Source organism: Leopardus geoffroyi, chromosome B2, assembly GCF_018350155.1.
Source record: "Leopardus geoffroyi isolate Oge1 chromosome B2, O.geoffroyi_Oge1_pat1.0, whole genome shotgun sequence".
Lineage (NCBI taxonomy): Eukaryota > Metazoa > Chordata > Mammalia > Carnivora > Felidae > Leopardus > Leopardus geoffroyi.
In genome coordinates this window covers 126,849,986-126,871,922 of record NC_059332.1, presented here as the reverse complement: position 1 = coordinate 126,871,922, position 21,937 = coordinate 126,849,986, and the positions used below count along the sequence as shown (strand labels likewise).

At 35.2% G+C, this 21,937-nt stretch overlaps 1 long non-coding RNA gene across 1 annotated transcript in view; it reads left to right on the top strand.

Annotated features, from left to right (window-relative positions):
* LOC123609095 overlaps positions 1-20,679 on the top strand; it is a 140,021-nt gene extending 119,342 nt beyond the window's left edge. The window contains exon 3 of the long non-coding RNA XR_006717608.1: positions 20,576-20,679. This is a non-coding gene — a long non-coding RNA (uncharacterized LOC123609095). The remainder of the gene's footprint in view (positions 1-20,575) is intronic.
* Positions 20,680-21,937: the final 1,258 nt, after the last annotated feature.

The following is a 21,937-nucleotide window of genomic DNA, read 5'->3' as shown; positions in this document are numbered from 1 at the left end:
ATCATTCAGTGATACCAATGTGGGGGTGGGGGAGAGAATCTTCTATGAAAAGTGAAATAGGCACTCAATACTTTCAGTCAAGCATGAATAAAGACTTTATATAAATATTTAAAAAGGCAAATGTTGGAACACCAAAGTAGAAATCAACTGGAATGCGGACAGAGTTATTCACTGGATAATTTCTTCTACCCAAGATGCTCTGGTTCGGTTTGCCAGAGAAAGTTAGTTACCTATTGTTTTGGCGTCCTGCCCAGTTTGTCTTTCTTTCTCTTCCTTTTCTTCTCCTCCTCCTCCCCCACCCCTTCTTATTTTTCCTCTCTCCTATTATGTTTTTGGGCGACAAACCGTCCAAATATAGATGATACATTTTATGATCACTCCTACTCCAGGCCCCTCTAGTTCATATGACTTTTGAGAGAGTGTGAATCTAGGTCAAACAATAGTTATGTACAAATGTTCAGGGCTACACACTTCCGATGTAAGAGGAGGATGTTCTCATTCTCAACATAATAACCTAGAGGCTGAGGCGGTCTGCTTTTGTACTTGTAGTTTTATCTCCACGTCTGAAACGACGAGTTATAAAAAATGACCAATCTGGGACTATTTTTCAATGGGGAAAAAGCAGGAGAGATTTCCTAGAACTGAATATTACATTTGTAAAATCAACACTGGTGATTTGCATCATAGAAAGATGAGCTCTGTATTGAAATCTTACACTGATGCTCTTTAAAGGAATGATAGAGTGAAAAGGTCTGAGATTTTATGTCTCAATTTGACATAGAGTGTAAGAAGGAGTTGTATTTATTTTCATTCAACATGCATTCTACATTTCTTAGGTGTTTACAGGTGCTCCAATGCCTGTCTTCAAGGAGCTCTAAGTTAAGTAGGGGAGACATACAAGCAGACCAGAAAGACAATGAAGGCAGTAGGTGCTGCAAAGGCACCAAGTGAAAAATCAAAAAGAAGACTTCCAGCATGTCCACATAGATTAGGAAACATGTTGTTCTTTCCTGACTTTGGAGGAGTCAACAGAGTTCTGTATTTTTGATTCATGAGCTGAATCCCTTAATTCTTACAAAGGAAAGGCTTAAGTCTCCATTCCCCACTCTCCCAAGTCTGAATCTTAAAGCTAAATGTAATTGGCATCTATTTTTGATCTTTTATAAACTGTTTGTGGAGAAAGGTTTTGCCTCTCAATGCAAAGTTATGGGCAACTGCAGTTCCCCACAACTGCCCTCCCTGCCGCCTGGATTCTTTGAATAAGGCATTGTGTGAAATTCCAACCTCATTAAATCTGCTGTTTAGTTGCGCTCTGTGCAGCCACTGCGAAATCTGCTCTGGGTCAACCCTCCTGCTTGTGAAACCATTTAAGGCAAACAAGATGCCTGAACCATGAGGTGTAACATAATACCAAAGTCAGACAGCCACATTCTTTACTACTTAAGTAAATTTCTACATTCTTTGCTGATCAAACTAAATTCTTTTTTTGTTTTTGTTTGGTAGAATCATTCAGATAAAATGTTGCCTCTTCCAAATATTTAATAGCATTGGAGAACCTTATAGTAAAAGAACAAAGAAACTTACTTCAATTCAACTATACCCTACAAAGGGATAAAAAACAGAGCTAAGATTTCCCTTGGTAAAGTACATCACTTCAATTCTAGAACAGAAACTGCCTGACGATACGGCTTGGACAAATTAAGCACAATTTTTTCTATGCTGTCCTACAGTTTCAAGAAAACAGAATCACCCTAGAATGATTTTATAGTTTTATCCTCTTCTAAAGCAACCCAAGAAGTCTCTGCGCATGTGTGTGCATGTGCCCATACATGCACGTATGTGTTCATCCATGCACATGTCAATGCATGTGTTAGAATGATAAATGGTAAATATGTCTACTAGAATTGAGACCGTATTCTTATTTCACATGATTTGACAGTTCTTATATGGCAGCAATCACTGTTTTTCTACCTACTTTGGTGACAGTCTCAAATCAATCAGTGACCTAGATGGGAAAGATTTTATAGCCCATTACTGAAGCCTTCAGTCATCTCACTTGTGTTGTGAACGAACTGGTTTTTAACTCCAAAAATAGATTGTTACTGAAGGTATGAGATTTCCAAACAGAGTCATTTTGGGACTGACCTGTAGATTCTTCACAAGTATTTATGATATCACTTTTGTTATTCACAATACTACAAATATGTACACATTTTAAGTTTAAAAAGTTATATATCTGACCCATATAAGTGACATACTAATAATTTACATGAAAGTAAATCTTGATTTCTCAGAAAATATTTTTTAAAGCTCTTTAAACTATATGGATTTTTAAAAAGCCGATTATTGGCAATGTGTGAGATGGTTTAATAGAATAACTGGAATAGTAGCTATGTACAGTTTTGCTTACACATAGTATTACATAAAAGCTGTGGCAAATGAAGAAAGGAGCAAGTAAATTCAACATGTCCACACACACACCCATCTGAATAGATTATAAAATATGTCATTATAAAAATGTCACTTGATAAGACATCATAAAATCTACAAGATGTTTTAATATGCAAAAACGAGAAGCAAGATAGAAAAGTTATAAAAATTAAAAGGAGATTTAATTTATGCAGATTCAGAATGAGGGAAATTTTTCTATATTTTTATTTTATTTTATTTTAATTTTTTTTTCAACGTTTATTTATTTTTGGGACAGAGAGAGACAGAGCATGAACGGGGGAGGGGCAGAGAGAGAGGGAGACACAGAATCGGAAACAGGCTCCAGGCTCCGAGCCATCAGCACAGAGCCCGATGCGGGGCTCGAACTCACGGACCGCGAGATCGTGACCTGGCTGAAGTCGGGCGCTTAACCGACTGCGCCACCCAGGCGCCCCTAAAGAAAAGTTTAAAATTTAATAATCCTGAATTATATAAAGACATTTTTATGAGATCTTCCATATGATGTCTTCATGTGAATGAACTTCAGATAATCATAAAAAAAGGGGAAAAATAAAATATAAATGCCTTTATGAATAGATGTAAACTACTGAAGAGACATTGTACAAAATGTTATATTTGGGGGAAAATTGAATGGGATCTAGACGGCTTTGTTTTAATTATCCAATGAATTTTTTTTTATCTTCAAAACAGATTTATGCATTGAGAAGTTTAAGCCATTGCATTATCTCTTTTTCTCATTTTATGAAATATGAAGAGTATCCAGCCAATGTTTTGTTTAAAAAAATGAGACAAGATTTGGATGGGTTTTGTTACTTTTCTCTTACAATGAAAACCAGATAGACTGATCATACACACAGAAACAATATTCAACAAATATCCATTTATTGTCCACCCATACGCAGCACTTTTCAAGGTACTAGACATAGTGACTTATTAAAACTACCACTGTCGGCCAGTAGCTCATGATGTAGTTTGAGATTTTTAAAAGCAAATTAGTAATCATCATTTAATTGAGCAAGTGAACAGAATTCCATTGGATATAATGGTTGTAAAGAAGATAAAGAAATCAACTTTACGGCAGCAGAAAAAGAAAATAACCCTTTTAAAGGAAATTCCTGAGCAAATAAAATTCTAAACATGCAAGAAAAAGTCAGTCATATGGAGAGGTCAAGACTGGTAATTTGGGGTGAGTAAGGGTGAGAAATAGGTATTGTTTCATTTTATTTTTTCCCAATTTCCAATTCACAAATATCAACTATAAAACTTTCTAATGCCTGACGGACACGATGCAAAGATACAGTTCTAACTTCTACAACATAAAGAAAATGTCTCGATAATAAATCACAGATTGTAGGTATCTTTATAAGTCTTGTCAAACATGACCCACTGAAAATAGTTATAGATCATTTCTGGAACAGACGATATTGCAGAAAAATGGTTGTTAGATTGACAGATAGATACATGCATATATACATACATGAAACATGGACAGACAGCTTGCGTCGCAGCTCGCAGCTCTTAAGTTTTAAGCAGTCTCTACAGAGTTCACATGAAAGCCGTGGTGACCACATTGTATAAACAAAGAAAACTAATAAAGGGTTTGGCTTTAGCTTGAAGGTTCTTCTGCCATGGAGTAATTTTCCTATGATATATACTTAGCCCTTGTTATGACCTAATTATGCATAATTCTTTTGGAATAGGATCATTACAACTATGCTTATTACAAGCTCAGCAATCATTTAAAGATATTCACCAAAGACATACATGTGGCTAAGTAGGGACACAGAGTCTGCATCCAATTTGATAACCGCAGAAAAAGTCAGAATGAAAATAACTTTTGAAAATAATATTTTGGTTTATCCTAGATTGAACCAAGATTGACACAAACACTGGAGTTTTCAGATATTTAAAGAAAAACAAATAGTCGACTTTTAAGGCATGATGCCCAGAAATTATACAAGCTAATATAATACAGGGGATCATTGAAGGGAAAGTCACAGTTTTGTCGGATCCTTGGTTCCATCAGACATACTTAGGGAGATGGAAAGGTCTCCAAGGAGCAAATAGCCTCCCCTACGTAGATCAGGAAGACTATCTGGCAGTGTAGCTCAGCAGCGAAAGAACCCTATTTTGAGAGTTTGCAACACATTTGAAAAATAATAACTTGAGGATTGTCTATTCTAGCATCTTGGTTAGTAACTTGGTAGTATGATTAGGTCAATATGTTAGGCAAATAAGCTGACTGAAGGGGAAAACTATTCAACAACTACAGCATATAGACCTATACTTAGCCATTTTATAAGTGCATGCAGTTGAACATTACTGGGACATGCCATAAAAAATCACAAGTTTAGTAATTCTGTCCATCACTAAAGATTAATGAATGAATGAATGAATGAACAATGCTTTTATCACTTATTTTACAGACAAACCTCTCATATACAAGTGTCTAAACTGTCACCCAGTAATATCAAATTCTATCAATGCAAAGCCACTGCACTTGAAAAAAGAAAAAATATATATATATATGTTTTATCTGTGTGCAGTTACTATTTTCAAGTTTTCTGTTTCCATTTCTGATTTAATTCTGACAGATGTTGTCACGAATGGTAAAGGTTAACATTAACCACTAAAGATTATGGCTAAGACTAAAGACACCATAATATTTGAGAAATCTAAGCACTTTATTCCCTTGACCCAGGAATGCATATGTATAAATATGTCATAAAAGAAAAATAAATGTGTGTTATCCTTGAGAGTGAAACTGGGCACTAGGATAATTGTCTACATTATTAGATTCAAAAAGTTTTTGCATGAAATCCACAGCTTAGCAGTGTTATTTATTTATTTATTTTTTGGTCAGAGGACTCTTCTTTTCAGCAAAAAAAATAACATACATGTAAAATAAATATTTTATTGGATGTTTATTTTGCATGTTTAAATTACAATGGTTTCATTTCCTAAGTCAATGAAACTTTCAGTTACAGATATAAGACAGGACTTTTGAATTTATGTCCGTTCCTTCTGAGAACTCACTAAAATGATCAGAAAGAAAATTTTCTAAATGTTTCCAAAATTGGGGAGAAGATGCTAAGTACAAAATTTGAAAATAGAGAATGTCAAGCAAAAAAATGTGTGTGTGTGTATATATATATATATATATATATATATATATATATATATAATTGATTTATTAGTAGCATGAAAGCACTATTAACACTGGAGAAATCAAGAGTAACTCAGTTTGAGCCATGAAACCTTCAAAATCCTCAGAATGTAAGGATATAGTTGAGACTCAGAGTGTGATTGAAAGACTGTGGAAAGAGTTTTGTGTATTGGTTTGCTAGAGCAGTTGTCACAAAATACCACAAACTGGGTGATTTAAACAAGGAGAGTTCATTGCATCATCGTGTGGAAGCTACAAGTCTGAGACCAAAGTGGAAGCAGGAAAATTCCTCTGTTGTCCACGAGGGAGAATCTATTCCATTCATTTCTCCCAGCTTCTGGTGATTTGCTGGCAATCCTGTGTTCCCTTGTTTGGATATGTATCACCCCTATCTCCGACTTGGTATTCACATGACATCCTCCCTGTGTGCATGTCTGTCTCCAAATTTCTCCTTTTTATAAGGACACCAATTATATTGGAGTAGGAGCCCACCCTAGTGAAGTCGTTTTAACTTGACTATCTCTGTGAAGACCGTATCTCCAAATCAGATCATATTATGAGGTACTGGGGGTTTAGATTTCAACATATGAATTTTTGTGAACAAATTCAATCCATACCATTGTGGGTTCCATATTTCCTTCTTTCCCCCATGCAACTGGAATGTTATCTCTCCCACCTCATTAGAAGAGAAAAGTATTATACTCTGGATAATGTAACAATTTAGCAATCTAGTAAACTGCTGATGAGCTATACTTTGAGGCTGCATGCAGCGGTGTTAATTCTATGAGATTTTACCTCACCAGGTAACTTATTTATAGAAACTTTCTTTTTTTGAGTGGGAGGTGATATAATATCCATAAAACCTGACTCAGACATGTAAATTGTGATGATACCTTCCATTATAAATTTGGAATAATTTTCAATGAGTGATAGCTTAAGAAATTTTATTAATCAGCACTACAAGTTAATGTTTTGATTGATGCAAATTATTAAAATTTGACATGCAACACATCTGTGCACCAATTATATGTTATTTCAGCCTTTAGGAGAGTTAAAAATAAATATCCAAAGTGAAATTCAAAGAAAATCACTAAAACAGCATCTCAGTAAAACCATAGGAATCGACAGGAATTTGAAAACCCCTAATTTACATAAATTAGAGCCATTTGTTTGTTTCAACGGAGATTCCTCATTGATGCCTAAGAAATATTTCACAAAAGCTTTTTTGGTTTACAGACCTATTTGAGAACCTTATAAAACCTATGGTCCATATCTCTAGGAAAATACAGTTATGCCTTTTATCCACAGACACTCAGTTTTTGGCATGCAGTGTTTTGTTTTGTTTTGCTTTATTTTTTTTTTTAATTTTTGTTACTTATTTTGAGAGAGAGAAAGAGAGACAGAGAGAGAGAGAGAGAGAATGAGTTGGGGAGGGAAAAGAAAGAGGGAGAGAAAATCTCAAGCAGGCTCAGCGCTGTCACTGCAGAGCCCAATGTGTGACTTGATCTTATGAACCAAACCGTGAGGTCATGACCTGAGCTGAAATCAAGAGTCAGACACTTAACCCACTGAGACATACAGGCGCCCCTGGCACACAGTTTTCATTAAACTGGGGACAGAAATAATGGAGTTCCCTAAAGTTTATGAAGGTAGAGCTGATTTTGAAGCAACATTCTGTCACTTAAAACTCTCTGATAGCTTAGACTTTAGATTTCAGTTTTCTGTATCTATAAAATTACAAAGATAATTGTGCCTAAAGGTAATTGGACCTACATTAAAAGGTTTTTTGTGATAATTAAATGATGCAATATATGCAACATTTTGGAAACATAATGTTTTCTGTCTCTATATTTCTTTCTTGTGTACCCAGAATTTGGGATTCTTATATTCTTAACATTGTAATCAACTCACCATTTTGCTTCGGTTCTGTTTTATTACTCATTATTTGATTTCACCTTCAGATTGAGAATTTATGCAAGTACTTCTGGTGAGGCTGCATCCTATATATGAAGGTGAATCCAAATGTAAAAATAATTAAAATAATAAGATCTTATCCTTTAATATCTGTGGCAATCAAACTTTGCACCTAAAATGCACCTCTAATGCATGTAAAATCCTAAAAAGAGGATTTTCCGGAAAGCTTTAGTAAATGAAGATTTCAGTTCCAAAAATGTAGGGTAGGAACATGTAACCTGGGTGAGAATCCCTAGTACTCCCTTTGGAAACGTTGTTTTCTGTTTCTCCTATGTTTGAATCACTTCTATAGCATTCTTATCAGGAATTCGCTATCTTTTCCATTTAGTCATATAGAAAATTCTTTCCTGAATCAGACCATCCCATATAAATACAAATCTGAGCAAATTCAGCAAGGCAGAGATTTTGGGTGTGAGGCAGTTTAGCATAACAGAAAAGCCTGGACATTAGAACAGGGGACATTTAATATCAAAATATTAACAATTAATCCAAAGGTTATTTATGAAGATTGATGGAGATGGTGAGAAACTTCACATAGTTTCCTTCCATTGAACTTATATATCCATTCAAGTCATTCAAAAATGTAACTTAGCTTTTACATCTATAGGAATTACTATGATAAATATAGTTAATACTCCCTTCAACATTTCTTATCAGATAACCCAAATACATCTTACTAGGTATGTCATCGTCAATTCTTTCTTTGACATTCCTCAAATTGTAGAATATCCCACCTTTTGGAACATAGATAACCTCTCTTTAATATGGTCATGTTTATCAATGTGTTTCTTACACAGTAGGTACTGGACTAAGAAGAAATATTGCAAATGAGCACTCATCAGTGCAAATCTAGAAATTAAATTCTTATTAATACAGCTTATTTGGAACTTTTTAGGTGGCAAAATCCCACTTTTTATTTCCATTGAATTTAATGTCAGCTAGAAACAGGCCTTCTCAGAAACCTTCCAATCAATCATATTCAGGGAAATCAATACATATTTGCATAAATACCTCTAAGAAACATTGGTAGAATTTTATGATAGGTGGTTTTTTTTAAGACTAATAAATTTGCACTCATCTGATCCTCTCTTAGTCTTGAAGGAACAGCATGCTTTTATAAGGTAGCTCCCAAGTTGTAGATAGCCCCATCTGTTTTTGTGAAGTACAGTGAAGCTGAATTATTTTGTAGCAAATACCAACAAATCAATGCAAATGCTTTTTAGTTAAGGTTATTGTAAACCTCAACAGAACTATTGTCCTGAAAAACTTCATTCAGTATCTCCTAACATTCATTTTCTATGCTAAAGCTTGGGAATAGAGGCTTGTGTACAAATGACTTTTGACAGAAATGCATGCAAATTTAAGCCAACAGATTAAGTGAGATTATATTACAAATTGTAATATACTGTATAGTACAGTCCTTTTTACAACAAAAATAATAAAATATAAATATTTTGGGGTAAAATCATACAAATCTCAAAGAATAAAACACTTGCATTACTATATCAGAAACACTAAAGTTCAACCAAAATTTGGATAATCTTTTGCAAATTGAATTATAACCTTGTCACGACATATGTACATTTTGGTGTCATTTAACATGCATATTCAAGAAAACCTAGCAAGCTTATTCATGCCCCTGAGTCCGGAGAGGAATTATATTACATGGGTGAGAGTAGGTTTTGCTTTTCTTCCTAACAGCTACAAAAAAAATGCATGAGACAACATGAAAACTTTCTTAAATTTGGGATTTGTTACCGTCCAGTTAGAATCTAGAAGAACTATATTTGACATACATACAGTAAAAGCTTGGATTGTGAATAACTTGTTCTGTGTGTGTTCTGCAAGTTGAGCAACATTTCTAATAAATTTTAACTTGGTAAATGAGTGATGTCTTGCAACACGAATAGTACGTGCCGCCAAATGTCACATGATCACAACTGAGCCAATGGTTCTGCTCTCGCTGTGGGATTGTGGGTGATCGTCTCCCATGCGCAGATGCTCAGTGTGTATGTAGGCCATGGCGTATGGCAGAAATCAGTGATTTTTCAGAACATTGGAAGGTGCCCATAACCGGCACTAGAGTGTATTGTTTACCATATTCAAAGCACCGATGGACATTTCTTTTGCCTTTACGTACAAAAGTAAGCTTAGGAATGCTCTGCTTCATTCTAGGTCAGGTTGCCTGCAGATATAGACCCTTTCCTCTGCTGCCGTATTGCCAGTTACATTGGATACAGTATATGACAAGAGTTTATTAATACTGTAGTCAACATCTGTGTGAGCATATACAATGGCCCCCATGCAGACAAAGATTCCATTGAGCCAATAGATAACACTGATTCCATTAGTAATAGTGAAAGTTGTCCTATACAATAACCCTTCTCTCTCTTGTCTCCCTCATTAGCCACAAAGGTTTTCTTTTTTTTTTTTTTAAAGTTTTTTATTTATTTTTGGGACAGAGAGAGACAGAGCATGAACGGGGGAGGGGCAGAGAGAGAGGGAGACACAGAATCGGAAACAGGCTCCAGGCTCTGAGCCATCAGCCCAGAGCCCGACGCGGGGCTCGAACTCACGGACCGCGAGATCGTGACCTGGCTGAAGTCGGACGCTTAACCGACTGCGCCACCCAGGCGCCCCTCCACAAAGGTTTTCAAAGGTAAGTGTAGGTTCGTTTATTTTTCTTTATATTTTGTATTTGCTTTCTTATTTTGTATTATATTTCAGTACTGTAACCATTTTTACATGAATATTTTTGGGTTGTGGAATGAATCATCTGAGTTTCCATTATTTCTTATGTGGAAATTCGCTTTGATACACAAGTGCTTTGGATTACAAGCATGTTTCCAGAACAAATTATGCTCACATATCAAGGTTTTACTCTATAAATGTTTCTCACCCCGATTTCTTTTAAAAGGGAACAATTCTATCGATGTCTACATGCATCTTCAAATGACATTGACTCTGATTGTTTTGAGTTGAATTGTGTCTCCCCAGAAAAGATAGGTTGAAGTCCTAACCCCCAGTACCTCAAAATGTGATATTATTTTGAAAGCGGTTTTATACAGCGCTAATCAAGTGAAAATAAGTTCATTAGTGTGAGCCCTAATCCAATGTAACTGGTGTCCCTACGAAAAAGGAAAAGTTTGGATACAGAGACAGACATGAGAAGCCATGAGAAGACACACAGGGAGAATTCCCTTCGAAGACAAAACAACTGTAAACCAAGAAATGTTCAGGACTGCCCATGACCGCCAGAAGCCAGAAGGAAGCAAACAAAATTCTACCCAGATTCTCAGAGGAATCATGGTTCTGCCCTATAGATTGCTGACTCCTCTAGCCTTCAGTACTGCAAAGTAATATATTTCTGTCATTTTAAGCCACTTAATTTTCAGTACTGTGTTGCAGCAGCCATAGGAAACTAATACACCTATATTATAAAATAACATTTAGCAATGAATAAAATTATAGAACACCTTTCAGCTCCAAAAGTGAATCATATAATCATATAATGAATTCAATCAATAAGAGAAACATAAATTAACTACTGAAAAAAAAATACATTGATAATTAATTGCAGTGCATGGTATAAAACAAACAGATTGCTTAAACCATAATTTTTTATGTAATAGGAAGCTACTAATGAATATAGATCATCTGAGACTATTTTTAATAAAAACATATTTTATCTAATCCATAATACATATCCATGTGTCATTAAACCTATCCATTTTCTTTGGTAGAGTAAATATCTTTTCACTGAAAACTGGAAACTGAATTAAAATGAGCGAGTTCTCTTTCGAAGATAAAGCCCCAATATTATGTTTAAGGAGGATGTTTGTTGCTATGGTTTGTCCTGTTCAATTTTTCTGAATTAAAGATTCTTAATGTATGCTATGTTAAAAGGGTCTATGGATCAGGGCAGAAAAATAGAAAGCCCCCTTTTAAGAGTTCCTAAAATAATATCAGATAATATCAGACTCCCTATGTTTTTGTAGAAAACTGTCTGCAGGCGTATAATACTTCCCAACTATTCTGCGCTCTTTAGGATGACCCTGAGGCTGTGGTGAAAGCTATTTACATTTTCCGAGATACGGGCGCTTTTTAATCTTTCATTTTAAAATAGGGCCATTTCAATCTTAGGACTGTATGGTTTATTATTCGTACTTCTATTGACCAGCAATCAATGACACCTGTGCATTGGATCAACGTTTCATTACAATCATTAGCAGAGAAGGTTAAGAGGAAGCGGGGGGGGGGGGGGGGGGGGGGGGGGGGGGGCTTGCAGGCTAAGTTGTATCCATTGTATCCATTCTGGTTTGCCAGGCACACATACACTCGCACACATGAGTACAACGGCAATAAGAGACTGGTGTTAATTTAAGGTTCACTGTTCATATTTAAAAAAAAATTTCGATGTTTATTATTTATCATTGAAAGAGAGAGAGAGAGGGAGATCAGGGGAGGGTTAGAGAGAGAGGGAGACACAGAATCCGAAGCAGGCTCCAGGCTCTGAGCTGTCAGCACAGAGCCCAACGTGGGGCTCAAACTCACCACCCAGGAGACCATGACCTGAGACGAAGTTAGATGTTTAACTGACCGAGCTCCCCAGGCGCCCCTCATTGTTCATTCTTCATTGAAGATTTTTTAGTGTTGAAGCTCAATTTATTACCGAACCATTCTTCATTTCAATATAACATCCACTTGCATAGACATACGCTGCGTGTTTTTATGCTTCCTCAAAGGTTTCATAATAGAAAAACACAACTTTCTAACTGCGCGAGAAAGAAAATGATAATAGTTAACATTTTCCCAGCCTTTATTACATGTCACGCACTGTTCTAAGCACCTCGCACGTATTCAATTAATCCTCAAAATAAGCCTGAAAGCATCCCAAATACAGAGCAGAAAACCGGCCATCTGATCGCTCATTGGCGTGCTGCTTTACCTAAGCCTCCTTCACAATCATCCATGTGCCGCTGACCGAGCAACTCAACAAAAACACAGACTCATAGAAAATTTGTAATTCCTTATCTGTAAGGAAATCTGCAGCTGGAGATATTTTCTACCATTTCCAAAGAAATGCTGCATCAGTGTAGAAATAAAGTGAATGTCTCCATACCATCAAAATCACTGTGTTGCTTTCTACAAAAATGGTGAAAATAAACGCGTGGTGAGTTGGTGCCTGAATATCTGGCTTTTGACTGGCTCTCAGACTTTCTAGTTCCATGTGGGCCTAAGGGAAAGTCACAGCACCTTGGATGGACCTCTGTTTTCCTACTTCACAAATTCCGAGAAAGGTTAAAATGCCTTTGATTTCAAAAATGCAATGAATTCACTAGTTTGATGTCGATTGTGTGCAAACTGTGAGAGATGCCTCAAATACAAAGAAAAATGAGATATTTTCATGGTGTTCATATTCTAGTTTTCAAATCAATATCATAAGTGCTATGATAGAGTAAGTTCAGGCGACTCTGAAAGCAAAAGGAGAACATTTAACACAGACTAGGTGAATTATGATAGTCTTTCTGAAGGAGATACCAATTTGAGCCTTGCAATTACTTAGGGCTTACCTATGTTACAGATAGAAAAATATTTCAGACAGAGGAATCATTTCTATGGTAACGTATGGAGGAAAGAGATAGCTGGGTTTATTTGAAAGGAGCATGTAATTGCGTGTGGTTTACAAATAGAGAATAACAAACAGAGAATAGAGAATAACAGAGAAAATAGAGCTTGAGGAAGTTAGTAAAAATGAGATCAGAAAACCCTTGATATGCCATATTAAATAATTTTGCACGCAAATGAATATTTCCCAATATGTATTTTCTAGAAGTAACCTTGAGAAATGGTACATAATGCACTACATTTTTATTTTATTTTATTTTTTTTTAACGTTTTTTTTTTTTTTATTTATTTTTTTTTTATTTATTTTTGAGACAGAGAGAGACAGAGCATGAACGGGGGAGGGTCAGAGAGAGAGGGAGACACAGAATCGGAAGCAGGCTCCAGGCTCGGAGCCATCAGCCCAGAGCCTGACGCGGGGCTCGAACTCACGGATCGCGAGATCGTGACCTGGCTGAAGTCGGACGCTCAACCGACTGCGCCACCCAGGCGCCCCTGCACTACATTTTTAGAGCGGAAATGCAAATTAGTATATTAATGGTTTACAAAACTCTAGAACATATTGAATTTTAACAAACTTACCGAAAGTAATTTTCAAATGTATTTGACCTAAGTTTAAAAAAATATTATGCATAGAAAAATTTTTACAAATAGAAAATGTATACAGCTTGATGAAGTGTGTAACTCAATAAAGGTAAGAGAGAGAGAGAGAGAGAGAGAGACCAATGACATCTTAGCACCTCCCCTGCTGCCCCCTCCTACTGATTAGCCTAGTCTATACCCAAAAGGTTCCCTTATTCTGATTTCAAATTTCATATTAGTCTTTTTTTATAAATTTATATAAATAAAATGTTGCAATCAATTTGTTTATGGCCAATTTGATTTGACTCAAAAATATTTGTCATTTTATGTATGCTGTTGTGGATAGACAGTTAATTCGTTTTCATTACTGTAGAGTACTTATTGGATGAAACTACCCCAGTTTATCCATTCAAATCCTGCTGCCAGCTTGGGGCTATTAAAATAATTCTACTATTAATATTTTTGCAAACATGTCTTGCTGCACATATGTACACATTTCTGTTGTGCATAAACTGTACAAATTGCTGCATCAAATGATGAGAAATGTCCAACATTCGTAGATACCAGCTGACTACTTTTCCTAGCAGTTTTTCAATTTGTACTCCCACCAGGAATATTTTCGAGTTGATTATTTCTGCACATTCCTGCCAACAAATGATATTGTCAGCCTCTTTAATTTAAACCATTCTTGTGGTTGCTTTGTGGTGTCTCAAAGTATTTAATTTGCATTTCCCCTGGCTAAGAAGGAGGTTGGGCATGATTTCATATCATTTGGTTGTTTGGATATTTTCCTTGGAAGTTGTCTCTATCTTTCGTCCATTTTATTATTGAGTTGACGATTTGTTTGGTAGTTTGTTGATTTCTCCACCATTCTTATTGATTTGTAGGAGTCTTTTAAATGTTCTGAAAACTTGCACTTTGTCAAGTTACAAATATTATTGCTTAGTATATTACTTAGCATCATACTCAATGTTATCTTTTTATGACTAGAAATCTCCATGTTAATAGAGGGTAAAGTAGAGGTCAAGATATTTTTAATGGGTATATCCAATTAATGCAGGATGATTTTATTGAAAAGATTATTTTCTTTTTCTGTGCAATACAATTTTGTTGTAAATAAACTGCCCATATATGCATTAGTTTTTCTATATTTTATTAGTCTATTTTTCCATCTCTATGCCAATACTGAACTATTTTAATCTCTATATTAATAACTAAATGCCAGGTATATTAAATTTGCATTTATTTATAAAGCTGATAAAGTTAAGGTGAAGGTAGTTTCAAAATTGATGAAAAAATTAGGCACAAACTAATTTTATTTCCTAAAGAAAACTACAGTTATATTTTAGAGAGCTATTTGAATGGACATAATCATCTAGGTTAAACTACAAAAAGTCGTTTAACCCTCTAATAGGCCAGAGCATCAAAGTTCTGTCACAAATGTAAATTTGAGTTACACAAAGCAACACATTTTCTATGTGAATGCCTCAGTGAGGTGCCATTTTGAGATAAGACTGCAGGGAAAAGAGCTCCAAAATAACTTTTGATAGCTATAAAAATAAGTCTTTCCACTCTGTTCCTTTTCAAGATCAGATTGGTTATGTGTAGACCTTCGTATTAATACACACACACACACACACACACACACACACCTTACACACAAAATCTTATTGGAACCTGATTAAGACTGTAGTTAAGGGGCGCCTAAGTGGCTCCATCAGGTAAACATCTGACTTTGGGTCAAATCATGATCTCATGGTTCGCGGGGCTTCCCACGTCGGGCTCTGTGCTGACAGCTCAGAGCCTGGAGCCTCCTTGGGAGAGCCTCTTCTCTCTCTACCCTCCCCCACTCATGGTCTCTCTCTCTCAAAAATAAATAAACTTAAAAAAAAGACTGTAAATATACAGAATATTATGAGAAAAATTGACATCTTTACATTATCAGGTTGTCAAATCATAAATAGAGCATATCACTTCACATTTTTCTATCAATAACATTTTGCAGGTTTATTTGTAGAGGCCTTGCACATGTTTTCTTAGATTTATAATATGTATTTGACTTACTTGATACCATTTTAAATTAAATAATTTAAATATTTTAAAATATCTACTTCTATTAACTTTTTTGCTCCTATATAGAGCCATAACTGCTTTTGTATATTGACCTTGTAGCCTGTGATTTTGTTGAATACATTAACTTATTTTAATAACGTATGTATTGTTTTTTTAATTCTTTACATCAGAATCTTATAATCTGTGAATAAGATTTTTATGTATTACTTTAATCCTTATACATTTTTTATTTCTATTGCCTTAAACAACTTTCATAAAATATTTCTTCCTATGCCTTAGGGTTCACTCTTAGTGTTTTACATTGCATGGGTTTGGAAAAATGTAAAATGATATATATCCATCACTGTGGTATCATACAGGGTATTTCCACTGCCCTAAAAATCCTCTCTGCTTCATTTATTCATCTTTCTTCCCACTCCTCAACCCCTGAAAACTTATGGTTTTCCATAAGTTTTGCCTTTTCCAGAATGTCATATAGTTGGAATCATATGGCATGTAACCATTTCATAGCTTGCTAGTTTTTTAGTGCTGAATAAATTCCATCGTCTGGATGCACCTCACACTATTTAGCTATTCTTTAAATATCTGTAAGTATTTGCAACAATATATTTTGGTTATTTATTAAATATTTTATATTGATAAATATATTTGAAATAGCATTATTTTTTGACTTATGTAGCCTAAAAACTAATAACAATAATTATATATATATATATATATATATATATATATATATATATATTTAAATGGAAATCAATTCTAGTAGGAAAATCTGAATATAATCTTAAATTCTTGTCACTCAAGACCAAAGTTCTGCTATCCTAAATACTCTCATTCACTAAAATGAGAAATACCTGAAATTGGATAATGAGTTAAAACTTAAAAAGACCAAAAAATAACTGAGGAATTGTATCTATCCCTTTTAGCAATCACATTTTTTTTGCTTATCAGCTAATGTATTCAGTTAGTGTATCATTCTTTTTGTGTTAAGTAATTAGCAGGTCACAGAAGACAGAAAAAAAAATGTTTAACAGAATTGCCTACTTCTTTTTATACCCTTGAGATCATCATCTCCCTATGACCTCAGTGTTTTCGCAACAATTTAGAGAGTCTTTATTTATACTAAAACATATGAAAGATGCATGCTAATTTTAAAGCTTAGAAATAGGACAGAAATTGAAGATGCCTTTTTCTACTGGCTGAAAAGTGCATAAAATTAATTTGACTGATATGAATGAACTCTAATAACACTTTATAAATTTGTGTGACTAATGCTTCTAAATAATATTAATAACTTTACTCTTGTCTACAACTAACTGATCCCACTTACCAAATTTGATATTTTCATTAGCAAAATATATGTGGCCCATTTGTTGCAGGTAAGTAGGCTTGGTAGTATAGGACTAAAGACATTTAAGGAAAATTCCATATCCTCAAGGGACTATGATAATGATTATCATATAGGTTTTTAGGAAAAGAAATGGATAAAAGGGAAACTTGTAGATTCTAACACACTTAAAGAGTGTCAAAAAAGGACACTCTTTTTTTCAAGTTAAAAAAGGAACAGCTAAACTACTAAACCTAGGGATACTTTTTGCATAATATAGAGAAATGCGTGTCAGAGTTTTAGGTTAAATACATAAATATAGGATCTAACATTTTTCTATTCCACAACAGGTTACCAAAGGCACATTCTGAGGGTATTCGCTCAACATAAATGTTCTTGGTGACTTTCCCTCGATGCCACAGCCCTGTGCTGGAAATCATCCCTTAGCAAGTTACCCGGCATAGAATTTACAACCTGCCAACTCTCCCCTCTTACAACTTATCATTGACTATTTTTTTGCCTCATCTTGTGCTACACACAAACTGTGTTTGTTCAAAAAGTCCCTAAAACTCAGGAAAGAGATTGTCATAGGTCATGGTTCACACACCTAGAAGGTCCCAGAAGATCTGCTAGTCCCGCCACCTTGAACTATGAATTGACATTCACTGTTCAATGCTGGTGGGATGCCACTGAATATCTTGTCTAGAATGCGATGCCCTCATTTTACCTCATTTGCAATCAAACACACAAGAATGATTTAATTTTGTTGAGTGATTTTTTTTAAAGATAAGTTAAAGTTTTTTAAAAAATGATAAATTTATTTTGCATGAGACTATTCAAAGCGATTCACAGTGGTCCCCATTTTACCATCCCAGCCTTTTCATTCTCCCCAAGGAGACAGAATTCTAGGCTACTTTGGCCTCTCAACATCTTCTAAATATCACATATTGTATTTTTATGTTTATACAACTTTAAATTTTTTTTTAACGTTTTACTTATTTTTGAGACAGAGACAAAGCATGAACAGGGGAGGGGCAGAGAGAGAGGGAGACACAGAATCGGAAGCAGGCTCCAGGCTCCAGGCTCCGAGCTGTCAGCCCGGAGCCTGACGCGGGGCTCGAACTCACGGACCGCGAGATCGTGACCTGGCTGAAGTCGGACGCTTAACCGACTGAGCCACCCAGGTGCCCCTTATGTTTATACAACTTTAAATGTATTGCTCACTGCCTAAGATGATCATCCTCACCCTCACTTCTCTTTAAATAAAGCCAACACAAATATCTCTAGCGCTACCATCTTTGATTCATTTTTTCCAGCTTACTTAACAGAACTTATCCCATTTATATCTGCATTTCTATGGCACTTTGTATTCTGTCTTTGAAGTGATGCTGTGACACTAACTGCTGGCCCCAGAATCTGATGCCCTGAGTTGGAATCATGACTCCATCATTGATGAGCTGTGCAACCTTGAACAAACTCCTCAAAATCTCCATATCCCAATTTCCTTTTCCTTAAAATGGTCTTAACAATATGTTACAGATTGTTTTAAGCATTATATAGGTGAACATATGCATAAAACTTAAAATTGTGTTTGGCTCATGCTCAATGATTTTACATATTGTTTTAGTTATTTTTAAATATGCTTGACTCTCTTTTCTAATAACTTCTGGAGAGAAAGAATACTTTTACCATCTTTTTTATCATTGATTGTTATTGCCTAAATTATAGAAAAACCTCAGTCAAGGGTGATTTCAGTTGTTCTGCTTATCAGTCTGTATACTGTTGGACAACAGAAGCCTCTTTACATATTCAAAGTACAAGACAATTTAATGTTGTTAATCTTTATAAATCCAGTGGGATGCTTGGAGGAACTGAAGTTGGGGGAGAGTTCACTCAGGTTTCAAATCTACCATTGTAGATATGTGCCATATAGTTAGGGACTTCCTGCTGCTGCCCAGATCAGAGCCTTCCAGGAATTTGCAACCGACAGTCACAGCTAACATACAGAATTAATGTGGGAAGCTCTCACGGGAATGCCATGGAAGTATATCCATCTACCCACTTCTTCTGTGTTCCAACATGTATGAATGAATTGCAGAAAAAGATCATAGGAGCGTTTTGGTGAATACTAATTGTGTATATCTATTATTTTTAATTACAGGAATTTGTCTCTTTAGTACATCAAAAATGTTTGAATACCAATAATTTAATACATTTTAATTTAATCATATATATGGTAGATAAATAGGTAAATGTTATATAATTATTAGTTATAGCTATTATTAATTATTAGTTATAACTATTATTAATTATTAATTATAACTGTTAGATCTTTTTGCTTCACTACACCAAAATGGCTACAATCATCATCAAATAAATTTGAGACTAGCCTTGGCCATTTTTAAGTCCTATGAGAACACAACTTCTAAAATTGATGGATAAGTGCCAGAAGGAGATCAGGGTTATAGGTAATGTGACAACATCTTGAAGCCACTTTGTTTTCGTATTCTCCTCCCTGCATCCTTAATTATTTTTAGTGGAATCTTCACCCTAGATTGTTGACTGCAGCATTCACTGTCTATCCCCATGTCCCACCATGGAATCACTAGAACTGACAGCCTGCAAGTTCTACCTTTACACAATTTTCAGGTCTCTAGTTTGTCTGAACTTGGAGCTCACTTCAGATAATTGTGCATATTTGCTTTGGATCTACAGACTAGTACATCCAGACTATCTATGTAACATATGCAGTTAATAGTTCTTCCAACTTCCCCTCCCATTGGACCTCTAGGTTATTGACATGTGCTTATGCTGGGTTCCTGATTTTTATCTCACACCCATGTACTTGTTAGTGTAATAATGCCAAAAGCTATTATTAGTATGAAAGGATTTACACTTCTCTTTGTTATAGTAATTTGAGTTATGAGTCAAGAGGAGAATTAGAAGCATATCAGAAAGTCTAGACTAATTTACATCAAAGGGCAAAAGGAGACCTATAAAAATAAACACAGAAGAATGGAAAGAGGCCAATGCAGGTAGCATAGTTTAAGGATAAAGAAGGAGCACAAAGACCAAATGTCAAGGACAGAAGCCATGCGATGCCATGTAAGACTGAGAAGTAGCATATCTAGAGAAGTTGTCGTACAGAAGTTATATGTATCATGACATGGAATCCCATGTCGCAATAAATATTTTAATGGATTTTATTTATTTTTTTAACGTTAGGCTTCATATGTTAGGCTTCATATGAAGATGAAGTGTTGCTGAGACAGAATGTAACACGGCTCAGTTCTACAAAGTTTATGTTAGAGTTTTGACTGCCATACCTTTAATATTGTCCATCAGGACAGTAAATCTGCTTCTTTTATTTTTCTTAGAACCTCATTGCTCTGGGCCTGGTTTGCTGCCTGTCATTCCTCAGGAGTTCCCTGGTCTACGGAGCCCAAGCTGTGCCATTTATATCAGTAAGTGGCTATTCACCCTGCAATTATAAAAGTTTTTTTCATGAATATATTATGTAGTATGTTGATCAATATAGGCATTTGAGCATCTTCTCACCTTCAAGTAACCATTACTCTGTATATGATACTATATTAATTATGATAATCATACAGCTGTTTCTCTATAACTGTTCATCTGTTATCTACCATCTATCTATCATCTATCGTTTATCATCTATTATCCATCAAATGAGAGTCTATTTAAGATCTACTTAGATCTATACAAAAATACAAGTTATGTTGCTCAAACCCTAAGAATAGACTGGGTCTGTGGCTGAAAGAAAGTTCAATAATGATTTCTATAACCCAGTATGCTTTCATGAACTAAGACAGAACTTCTCAAAGTCTCTGAACCATTATTCAGCATCATAGTAAAAAAGCATAATCTTGACGTTATTCTTACCAGGATACATGTTTCAGATATATCTCCAAGAGAAAATAACTTTAATTAAGCACATTTTCTATAACCATAAAGGTTTATTTCATGGAAATGAAGGAAAAACATTCAGAAGCTATTTAGAAAAAAAGCATCTCCATTCACAGACTTGAAAGGGACCAAAATCACCTTCTCATTATGAATTTTTAGAACTTGAGGCTTAAAAGTTTGCATCCACTTTCCAAGATCATGAATTAGATTTGGAGGTTAGAAGTCAGATCATGTAAACCCCTACTCAGTGACCTTTTCACTACACAATATTTGGTAGAACTTGGTGGTATATGTTAAGTCAAAAATATCAAAATATGAAAAATATTCATATTTTCTGCCCTAAATTATGTAGTCTAATATCTATATTCTCTATTTTTTAGGTATAAACTTATGTTTTATTTGATGGTTTTTGAAGAAGGGTTACTAAAACAGCAATCAAAATGATTAATCTCACCGCTATTGTAAGAACAGGTTTAGTTTATTTAATTTTATTTTTGTATGACTTTGAATGCTTACTCTAAAAGAACATTTGGGGAGCCTGGGTGGCTCAGATGGTTAAACATCTGACTTTAGCTTAGGTCATGATCTTGTGGTCCAGTCTGTGGGTTCGAGCCCCATATCAGTCTCTGTAGCTAACAGCTCGCTCTCTCTCTCTCTCTCTCTCTCTCTCAAAAATAGAGAAAAACAGGGGTGCCTGGGTGGCTCAGTCGGTTAAGCAGCCGAGTTCAGTTCAGGTCAAGATCTTGTAGTCCATGAGTTCGAGCCCCGCATGGGACTCTGGGCTGATGGCTTGGAGCCTGGAGCCTGCTTCC